The sequence below is a fragment of the Megascapheus bottae genome, chromosome 29 (assembly GCF_031878675.1).
Source record: "Megascapheus bottae isolate mThoBot1 chromosome 29, mThoBot2.hap1, whole genome shotgun sequence".
NCBI lineage: Eukaryota > Metazoa > Chordata > Mammalia > Rodentia > Geomyidae > Megascapheus > Megascapheus bottae.
The window spans coordinates 5,622,182-5,632,874 of NC_143537.1; the positions used below are offsets into that span (position 1 = coordinate 5,622,182).

General features: G+C 41.8%; 1 long non-coding RNA gene across 1 annotated transcript; it reads left to right on the forward strand.

Annotated features, from left to right (window-relative positions):
- Positions 1–533: 533 nt before the first annotated feature.
- Positions 534–10,026, forward strand: LOC150044569 (uncharacterized). The gene is made up of 5 exons (XR_016533117.1): positions 534–601; positions 5,258–5,316; positions 6,263–6,535; positions 8,836–9,018; positions 9,761–10,026. It is a non-coding gene; the product is annotated as an uncharacterized LOC150044569 (long non-coding RNA).
- Positions 10,027–10,693: the final 667 nt, after the last annotated feature.

Below are 10,693 nucleotides of genomic sequence, written 5' to 3' on the forward strand. Positions count from 1 at the left end.
TCAGACCCTTGTAACAGATGGGCATTAGCGCTCATACACCCACACAAGTCCTCATCAGCCTTCCAGAGCTTTCCAACTCCAAGTTTAGGAGGGGGTTAAGAGATCAATCGCTGCCACGTGAGACTGTGGACACCAGTAGTTTTGCAATGCAGAAAGCGTCTGTGCAGATGGAAAGTGTGACAGCTAACTTATTTATTTCGCTCACCAGCAGCTCAGCTTCAAACATCTGGTCATTTCCATGCCAGGCTGGTCTCCAAGTAGTTCTCCGGGAGCAACAGGGCCATTTGGCCACTGTGTTCCTACTTATTCATCTGGTAATTCCCTCTACATTCAAGAGGAAGCAAGGGAAGAGGATACTAATTATTATTTCCAAATGGAGATAGCTTTTAGGTCATTTGTTTTGAAAGAATCTGTGTGGGTGGGAGAAAGAGAGTATGTGTGGGGGGTGTCAATAATTGGCAAAAGTGTGTGGGTTATGTAAAAGGTTGTACAACTACAGAAAAAATATGATGTTTGCTCCTGCTCTTAATAATTTTTAAAGTTCCAGACCACATGGACACCCAGAACAATCACAATGGAAAGATGAGCAGCGACACACAAGGTAAGGCAAGCAGCAGCCCTATCAGACAAATGAGACAATGAAGTCTAATACTTCCCCTAGCTCCTCAGAAGTCAAGGCCATTATCCACATTCTTTTCTTAAAAATTTTATTGTAAAGGTGATATGCAGAGGGGTTACAGTTACACAAGTAAGGTAATGAGTACATGTATTTATTTGTTTGTTTGTTTATTTATTTATTTATTGCCAGTCCTGGGCTTGAGCTCAGGGCTTGAGCGCTGTCCTTGGACTTTCTCAAGGCTAGAGCTCTACCACTTGAGCCTCAGCACCACTTCTGGCTTTTTTTCTATGTATGTGGTACCGAAGAATCGAACCCGGGTCCTTGTGCATGCTAGGCAAACACTCTACCACTAGGCTAAACTCCCGGCTCCAGAGTACATTTATTTTTCAAAAGTGTTACCCACATCTCATTTTCTCTGTTTTCCTCCTCGCATCTCCCTTCCCCACAGTAGTAAAGTTCCTTTACAACCCTGTATCTAGTGAGTATCACTGATGCACTGCTTCACCCTGTAATTCCCTTCTCTTCCCCAAATCAGATAAACTTATATAAAAGACAAAGGGCACAGAAATCAAAAGCAGTGACAACAGGGGACAAAAGAAAAGAAAGAAAAAAGGAATGCAAACAGTACCATTACTCCACATTCTTAAACTTCATGGCAAAGCAGGGTGCTTTTAGCCACAAGTCACAGAAAATCCAGTTCAGATGTATGTAAGTAATAAAGCACCATTTCACACTAGAGGAAGGCTCATGAAATCATCCAGAGACGTCTACAGGGACTGTCAGGTATCTGACATGGGAGGTTGGATAGGTATGGCATTCATCATCAAAACAAGGAGTGAAAGAAGGGAGAGAGCTTAGGGAGAGATGTCAGTGGGTTATATTTGAACTCAGAGACAGCCTGGTTCAGGTTATATAAGTTTTGGATACAGACAAAAAAGACCTTACTTGAGAGGTGGAAATCTATGAGTCAGTAGTTTCTAGATATCAGAAATCAAGAATATGGGAAATGCAAAGTAAAACCAAAGGAGGAAAATGGCAGAGTAAGCATCCTGAAAATACTCTTCTTTTTAAAAGCAATGATAAAATGTGCTTTAAAAAAGTCAGCACCAACTGTTTTTGAATTCTAGGAACTAACCAAAGTCATGTGGCAATGAAAGTATTTATTTAAGAAAAACAGCTGAGCCCAGCACAATGACTCGTGCCTATACCACTAGCCATTTGGGAGGTGGAGTCCGGGAATCACAGTTCCCAGGCCAAAGTAGGAAGAGACCTCTCAGACCTGTGTGTGTGTGTGTGTGTGTGTGTGTGTGTGTGTGTGTGTGTGTGTGTGTGTGTGATCTCAGCAGCTATGAGGAAGCGTGATAGATTCAGTGGTGCAGCACCCTCGGCGCACACAAGTTGGGGTCACCCCAGCCCATCCCTGTCCTAGCATAAAGCAAGATCCTACCTCAAAAAATAAGCATTGCAGAAAGGGGCTAGAAGTGTGGCTGGAGTGGTAAGAGTGCTTCCCTCTCAGGTATGAGGCTCTGGGTTCAATCCTCAGTACCACCTACAAAATAAACAAGAAACGCTGTCGAATCTTACTAAAAACAAAGGGCTATGCAGTGTTTTAATTTGCTGTCACTGCTCTCCAGCTTCACATACAACATCCTCAGAAACTAACAGGGAAAATAAAATTATCACGACCACTAACAGCTTACTGGCAGCCACCGGAAGGGATAAAATGGGTTTGGAGCTCCTTTCTAACTCCATTTCCCAAGAACTAACTGTAGTTGACTACAATCATGAGAGTGTACTTATGTGACCTGAGTCACTGTATGACTCAGCTTCCCCGGAGGGTCATTTGTCAAAAATAGTTACAGGTAACTGCTTAATTCATAGCCATCTGAGGTAGTAGATAAAAGTTGAAAAACAGAACAGACCAACCGAAGAGCTCAACAGGAAAACCTGCAGCCTAAGATGTCCCAAAAGTGCCTAGGGATGCTGTGAACTATTCCTGAGCATCAAAAAAGGCCACAAGCACAATGCTGTGTGCAAGCGGTAGGAAAGATGAGAAGACCCTAAGCCCTTGCTTCTGGCTGACCATGAGGCTTTGGGCAAGCAGGAATTGAGGGCTAGGGGTATCAACTGTCTAGATGAGTGTTCCAGACATAGGCCAGCACTCAGTGACTGGATTAGTCAGCGTTCTCCAGGGGCACAAAACCAATAAAATATATGTAATTATGAGGGGAGATTTATTAGAATGGCTTATCCAGTCAGAGGCTGAATAGTCCTACCATGACATTGACAGGCTGCAGAGCAAGAGAAAGTGTTAGTTTCTCAGTCTATAAGCAAGAAAGCTCAGCACAAGAGAGGAAAATGAGGCAGGCTCCATCTGAGCTGAAGATCTGAATGCCACGGGGAGTCACTGGTACAAGTCTGTATTCAAAGGTGAAGAATCTAGAGTCTTGGACACACTTCAGTGGGCCAAGAGTGCATGCATGAGCTTCTTAGGAGGCCTTTTCCTTTCCCACTAGGCCCCCAACCTACAGGACAATGCCACTTACATTCTTTTCCACTCAGTTTCCAGACCCTGGGATCACTCATCTCCAGAAGCATCCTCACAGACATATCCAGCAGTGTGTTTTACAAATTTTCTAGGTGTGCCTTCATCCAGTCAAGTTATTTTGTTTGTTTCTGATTAACTGGGGTGTGAACTCAGAGCTTTGCACTTGATAGACAACTCTTCTACCTGAGCCACACTGGCAGGTTTTTTTGGGGGGGGGTGGCTTTAGTTATAATTTCACTTTGGACATTGAGATGTAAATGACTACCATAGGACATATAATTTTGTTCCTATTTGAATATCGAGACAAAGAAAAATCTGGTCTAGAAAGTAGGGCAGTGAGTGTCAAGGGAAAGTCTTTTGCTATAAGATGGCAAGAAGGAATTTTGGGACCGATGTGAAAGTTCTATGCTATGATCCTATCTATGCTTACCCTTGATATATATTTGTCAAGCTCATCAGAGGACTTACTTAAACCACACCTCAATAAAATTAATTCCAAGCATACCTATTCTATACCCAACAATTCCACTCTGAGTCATTTACTCTAAAAGAATATGTCCTCAAATGTACTTATATAGAGATGTTTATAGCAGTTTTATTTGTACTAACCCAGAATAGGGCAGAATGAGGAAGTCCTTCAAAAAAAAATGAAAAAAAGCCACTTGGGTCAAACTTATACAACAGAGCATTTCTCAACCATACGAAAGAAATCACAGATGATAGGAATCCTAAAAACCATTATACACTGTCAAATCTAGATATAAAGCAATACACCATATATGATGTTATTTGTATAAAACTGAAAACAGGCAAAACACTAATGGAAACCAGAAGAGCAATAGCCTGGAGGAGTTGGAAACTAACTGGAAGAATACGTGGGGTAACTCTCAGGAGAGATGGGAAGATCCTAGATTGTATAGAGCTCATACATGTGTTAAATTCTGATAGATCAGCATGGAAGCACTGCCTGCTTCGGTATACGAAAATCTTACAAGCTTCAAAGAATTGTCACTGCACTTAAGAATAAAACCCAGACTCTACAGAGGTCTTCAAGACCCCTCTATTGCTCCAATTTATCTTGCTCCACATTGTCCTTCCCTTCCCCTCCCCCAGACACCCCGTTTCTTCTAGGAGCTTAAACTCATCATTGCCATCAATGTCTTCGCATGCGTTGTCCCTTTGCCTGGACAATGGTGCCAGTCCCCTCCCCATGTGGTCATTCTTCATGTCTCCGATAAATGCCAGCTCCTCATTTATTTCATTCATAGCCCTTATTAACATGTCTTGCTCTTTTATGGCCTAGTTCATTCTTTTTCTGGAGCAGGCAAAATGTCATAGAAGTATAATTATCAGTGTGCTTTGAATGCTTATATCCCTCCACAAAAAAAAAAAAAACATGTTGAAATGCTAACCTCCAAGGAGAGGCTGCTAGGAAGTAGTGCTTTCTAGAAAGAGATGAGGTCATGAAGATGGAGCATTCCTGAAAGGGATCAGAAAAGAAGACCGGGGCAACTGGGTTTTTCCACCACTTAAGGATACCCCAAAGAGGTGCCTTCTATGCAAGTCCTCATCAGACACCAAATCTACCAATGCCTTGATCTCACTTCCACTGTCCAAGTTCTGTTATTTATAAATCATCCACTCTGTTCTTTTGTCATAGCAGTTCAAACAAACATAGACAGCTATTAATAACTTTAACTCTCAAGTGTCCCAGTCTGAACACTATCTTACACCTGACTCATGAAGGAACCTCAGTGACAGAGGACAGAGAATAGAGGACAGAGAAGTCAGCCCTGGTAGGGCTGAGGGAAGTGAGGCAGGTTCACAAAGCTAACAAGAAATGCCAAGTGTGTGCAGGAAGCCAAAGAAATGGTGATCAGTAAGCGATAAAAGAGGCTCCAGAAAGAGAGGAGAAGCCACCCAGACCCACATTGTTTCTTAATGATTCTGTCAGCATCAGAGATTGAGTCTATGATGCTCAAAGCCCATTTACCTTTCCTGGAAAGCAGGGTGATTAGTGCCAAACTTATCTGGAAGAAAATTAATACTTAGTGATTTATATTCAACACCATAATCTTTGTTTATTCTAGAAACCAAGCTAAGAGCTTCTTTCAACACGTTAATCCTTTGGCTGAACTCTTGTTCCTGGGTGAGTATCTGATACAGGTTACAGGGTAAGCAGGGAGGGATGGGCTAGTGGGGAAAGTGCCTCGGGGAGAAGCAGGTCACCCCTTTAGTCTCCCCTACTCTCTGGTCTTCAAAGGAAATGCTGGCTGGCAAGCTCCAGTTTTTTGGTCCCTTAGGGAAAGTTAGTGCAATTGCTATTCCTCCTTCAAGCTTCTCCAGTTTGGCAAGCTCCCTTTTAACATCTCTTAAGCAGGGCTGATCTTCAGAGAAAGCTCCTTTGCAGATTGATCTTTCTCCAAGCCTGGAAAAGACTCCTTTTTCTACTGTCACCTTTTTGCCACGGCTATTGGCAGATGATTGTACAAGGCAGGGGCCATCAACCCATAAAATGTTTACTCTTATTTCTAGTGAAGGCCTGTTACAGTTTGGTTGAATACATCTTTTTACCCCCTCCTCTGCTGCATTGTTCAAAGAGAGGAGTCAGTCCCACCAGGGGATGCTTCACATTCATGCTCATTGCATACCGTGCAGAAGGGAAAAAGAGCTGTGGACTCCAGGAGCTGTGGAAACCTCTTCCCACAATGTAGTCACCTAGCAGCTTTTCAGAGCCTTTTGCTTTCCCCACCCCCTGCTTGGGTTCCTCCTTAGAACTGTTTTCCAAATGGCAGCCTGTGTTTATTCTACAGGGCTCTTAGAGAACTTAGGAAAAGTTTTTTTTTTTTAATCAACGAAGTGCATTTATACACATGGAAAACCATATGTTTCACCAAACCTCGTATATGCTGTGTTTGTGATGTAAAGGAAGATATGCAAAAATAATCATCTGCCAACTTCACAACACATCTTCCTGAGAAGACTCAAAAAGCCGATGTTCCAGAAAAAGATACAGCAATGTTCATGCCTTAAATTTCACAAATTGGTAAAGGTGAAAGAGCTCATTCATAGGTTGAAAATTCTGATTCCCTCAGGGAGCCAGCAAGTAATACAGATGATAGGAGTGGACTCCAGATCCTGCAGAACTGGGTATGAAGACCCTGCTCAGATGGACTCTTAGGCAATTGCTGCTTCATGGGATCAAAAAGCAATCTAGAAATCCAGATTATCCATGTGACTTTCAGTGCTGTGGAGAGATTCTGATTTATGTTAAAACATTTCTTTGGCCAACGCACATTCAGGAGATCAGATCCATGATCCTGCAGATGTTTGTGGTTCTAGCATGAAGTACATTCTTCGTTAAACAGGTAAGAAGTCTGATATAAAAAAGGAGACTTTCTGGTGGTCACACTGACTGTGAAACATGGGAGTGCTGCCAGGACTCTGATCTACTAACCCTTACCCTGTGTGTTCTCTCCTAAAGCTGGTCTTCTACAACCTGCTTTAACTTGGAAGTTTCACGTGTAGGCAGGCAAATGACCAATTTTATTGTGTATTTGTTCTGGTTACTTCTCATTTGCCTTTCATTCTGCACCCTTCTGCATCCCTGTCTGAGCTGAGCTACAAGAACTAGGCCAATGTCCTCAGGCTTTCCATGGAGGTTAGCCACTGGGAGGCTCTAAGGGCATTTGGAGGAGAGGTACAAAGGGAATGAACTTAACTAAAGACCCCATTGGGAAGCACAATCCACAGTGCTCACCTCTCTGGGTTTTAGTATGCACATCCTTTTCTTGATCTTTCATACTTAGCTGTGGTAATGGCACCCTACTGGTGTTAGATAAAGAATTCTACACTCTTTCTTATAAGACCCCGAACCAATGTTTATCAATACTTCCTTTAGGTGCAATCTCTTTAATCACTCCTTTGAAGGAGGATGACCCATCCATAGTCCTTCTTTGCCCAAGACTTTCCCTACTTTTTTTTTTTTTCTGGTTGTGGGGCTTAGATTCTTGGCCTGGGCACTGTCCCTAAACTCTTCAGCTCAAGGCTACTGCCCTACCCCTGGAACCACAGCACAACTTCCGGTTTTCTAGTGGAGATGAGTCTCATGGACTTTAGTGTCCGGGCAGGCTTTGAGCTGAGATCCTCAGATCTCAGCCTCTTGAGTTGCTAGTATTACAGGCGTGAGCCACCGTGCCTGGTGCCTACTTAGTTTTGAAAAGCTTGTCTCGTAAGAAACAGTTCTCAATTCTGAGAAAATTACAATTGGTCAACCTATGTGTGGATGCTGTTCATGTATTTCTTTCAAATTGCTGGTTCTTTTATTATATTATTCCTCTCTTGGATCTTTAAGAATATCAAATATCCAGGCTAGGAGTTTGGCCTAGTGGTAGAGTGCTTGCTGAGCATGCACGAAGACCCAGGTTCGATTCCTCAGTACCACATACATAGAAAAAAGCTGAAAGTGGTGCTGTGGCTCAAGTGGTAAAGCTCTAGCCTTCAGAAAAGTCCAAGGACAGTGCTTACGCCCTGAGTTCAAGCCCCACGACTGGCAAAAAAAAAAAAAAAGAATATCAAATATCTTTATTTTATAGTCTCTTAAAGATAACTTCTATTATTTTAGATTCTTAAGGTGCTAATGACTCTTTGGTGTGCTAACTCTTTCTCTCAGTATTGAATTCCCTTGTATTAGTCATTTGAGCATTTGGAAAATACCCCCAACAATTCAGGTTTGCAGTCGTATCTATTATAACCTAAGAATTCCAGGCCTGACCAGTTTATGCTAACTTATCAGTAGTTAACATGTGGATATCACATCCAGATAGAGCACAGGCCTGGGGTCTCAATTTCTTGGACATTTTTTTCCCTTCTTTTTAACCAAAGTCCTAGACAGGGAGCAAGTTTTCCTGCTTCTTTCCTGTATTTAAATATATTTTTTTGTGAATATCACTCCTGGGACAATATACCTTTTTAAGACTCATGACTTTATGCTGAAGCATAGTTCTATTTCTCTTTCTACTTAGGGCTTGAGGCCACATGTCACATACACTTGTGGTTATCAAATTCTCCAACCTTCAGCTCCTACAGCTCATAACTGGGTCAGAAATTTTGCTAAAATACTGTCCTGCTTTGATTTTGCTTTCTTTTTTGCACCTGGAGACTTTTCTTTCTTTTACGCCAAAGGTTTTTATTTTAATCCTATTTGTATTTTTCATCTAGCTTTTGTACAAGTTGGCTCTTCCATATTGCCAGAACCAAAGATCACTTTAATATGCTGAAGTTCACACCCAGCATAAACTAGAGACAGACTGTGGGCTCTGCTCAGCTCTTGCATAGTCAATAATAGGATTCAGCAGACAAATTGAGGCCAAGACAGAGCGAGTCTGGGGGGCCCAGACTTCAATACCCCACCACGTGTGATTCACTTCTGATATTAATCTAGTCTCATTTAAGATGATTGGCACCATGATGCAAGGTGGAAATGAAATATTCATTGCCCATTCAATATTACCTCATTTGTATGTCCCAGTGTTGACAAAAGAAAAGCCTTCGCTGTCTACTTTATGAGTAATTATAAATTAATATGCAACCCTGCACTCATTCCAGAAAGGCGAGAATTGCTTGGATTTGCCAACTGCTCAACAACATGGCCTTTTTTCAACTGCAGATGTCACCATGCTGTCCCCCCACGGCTGGAAATTCAGAGGGGAGACTGCCTAACGGAGCCTGGAATCTCAGAATCTTCAATTACCAATTTGAAAAGCAGCATTTAAAACCTTCTTTTAATTGGACAGATGAGGAAGAGAAGGCTGGACATGTAGTTCAGATCTAAACATTTCTTCAAACTCTTGTAGGTACTTTTGCAGCACAACCAGCTTACAGCCGTTTTCCCTCTCATTATTTTCTCTTTGTGTGGCCTGCTAGAATTATTTTTCCTTTTTCCCTTGAAAAGTTGCATGGAATGGGTCCTTAAGTGTTCAACACCTATACAGATTCAGCAAGGAGCAGCAGAGAGCTCCTTGCATCAGCATGACAAACATCCTCAAAATGGCAGCCTTTCCTTCATTTGCTTAATACATTGGGCCCTAAGGTTTCCTGGAGCTCTGCTAAGAAGGATATAGGCTTAGGGCTTTGACACTTTATGAATGTCAACTTAAGAGTTACAGACATTTCTCCAAGTATGTAAGCTGTCAGTACAAGAACCAGGGACCCGTAGCACAAAACAAGCATGCCTCTGCTACCTCCTTTCCTGGAGCCCGCTTAGGGGATACAGCTCAAGTTGAAAGCTAGGAGCAGGAGGAGCTCTGCTGGAATCTAATGTTTTTATTTAATAACAAGGTCAGAAGCCAGTAAAGGGTATTTCAAGAGGGAGGCTATGTAGGAATAAATAACAAGGAAAAAGCATTAAAGTAATTGGAAAAGGAGAAATGATCATAATAAAACTAGCAAGTAAGTACAACTGTCTTTTGCATTACCTTATTCATTACAGAGAGAGTTATGACAGACAGAGTCAGACAGGCAAAAAGTTGGGGGGTGGAGGAAGGGAGTGCTCTAAATCAATCATTATTAACTCTGTTTTCTCTGTTTTTCAGGTGAGAAAAGTGATATGCAAAGCAGTAGAAGGCTATATTGCTGAACAATGAAAGAGGCAGAATCTGATTCAGGCACTCTCACTCCAGAGTTTCTGATCTTAACTACATCCATGTGCCACTCTGCCATCTTTTCTGAGGGGCAAATCAAGAAAACCTTGTGTTTATCTGCTCCTTTTTGGTTTTCTTAAGTCTGTTTATTATAGCCTGAGGTATGCAGACTAGCAACAGTTACTGAATATTTCTTATAAAACAGATAATTAAATACCTGTCCGTGCACTTGTATATTCTCATCACCCTTGGAGGAATTACTTGCCTCCCTTTACTGCTAAGACAGCTGAGGCTGAAGGAACTGTTCACCCAAGGTATTACAGGCAACAAGTGGCACAGATACTAGATTCAAACCCAGACTTTCTCATTTCAAATCAGGATCTCTTGTTACTAAGTCAATAGATCTCAATTTTTAATATGTACCCTGGGAATCTTCCAAGAGAAAAATTCTAGGCTCCTACTATTGGATTCAGAATAATAGATCTGGGCAAATTCCTAGAGTCTGAATTCTAATAATGCCTGAATGACTCTCATAACAATTGCTTGAGAACTCAATGTTTACCAAAACCCTTCTCTGAACCCTTCTCTGTCATACTCCAGCTTGACTATTAAAGGTCAAGCATAAACAAATCATTTGTATTTTATTTTTATTTAATTTTATATTTATTTATTTATTTTGCCAGTCCTGGGGCTTGAACTCAGGGTCTGGGCACTGTCCTGGGACTCTTTCTGCTCAAGGATAGTGCTCTGCCACTTAAACCAGTGTCACCTCCAACTTTTTCTGTATATGTGGTACTGAGGAATCAAACCTATGGCTTTGTGCATGCTAGGCAAGCACTCTACCACTAGGCTACGCTCCCGGCCCCTAGTCATTTGTATTTTAGC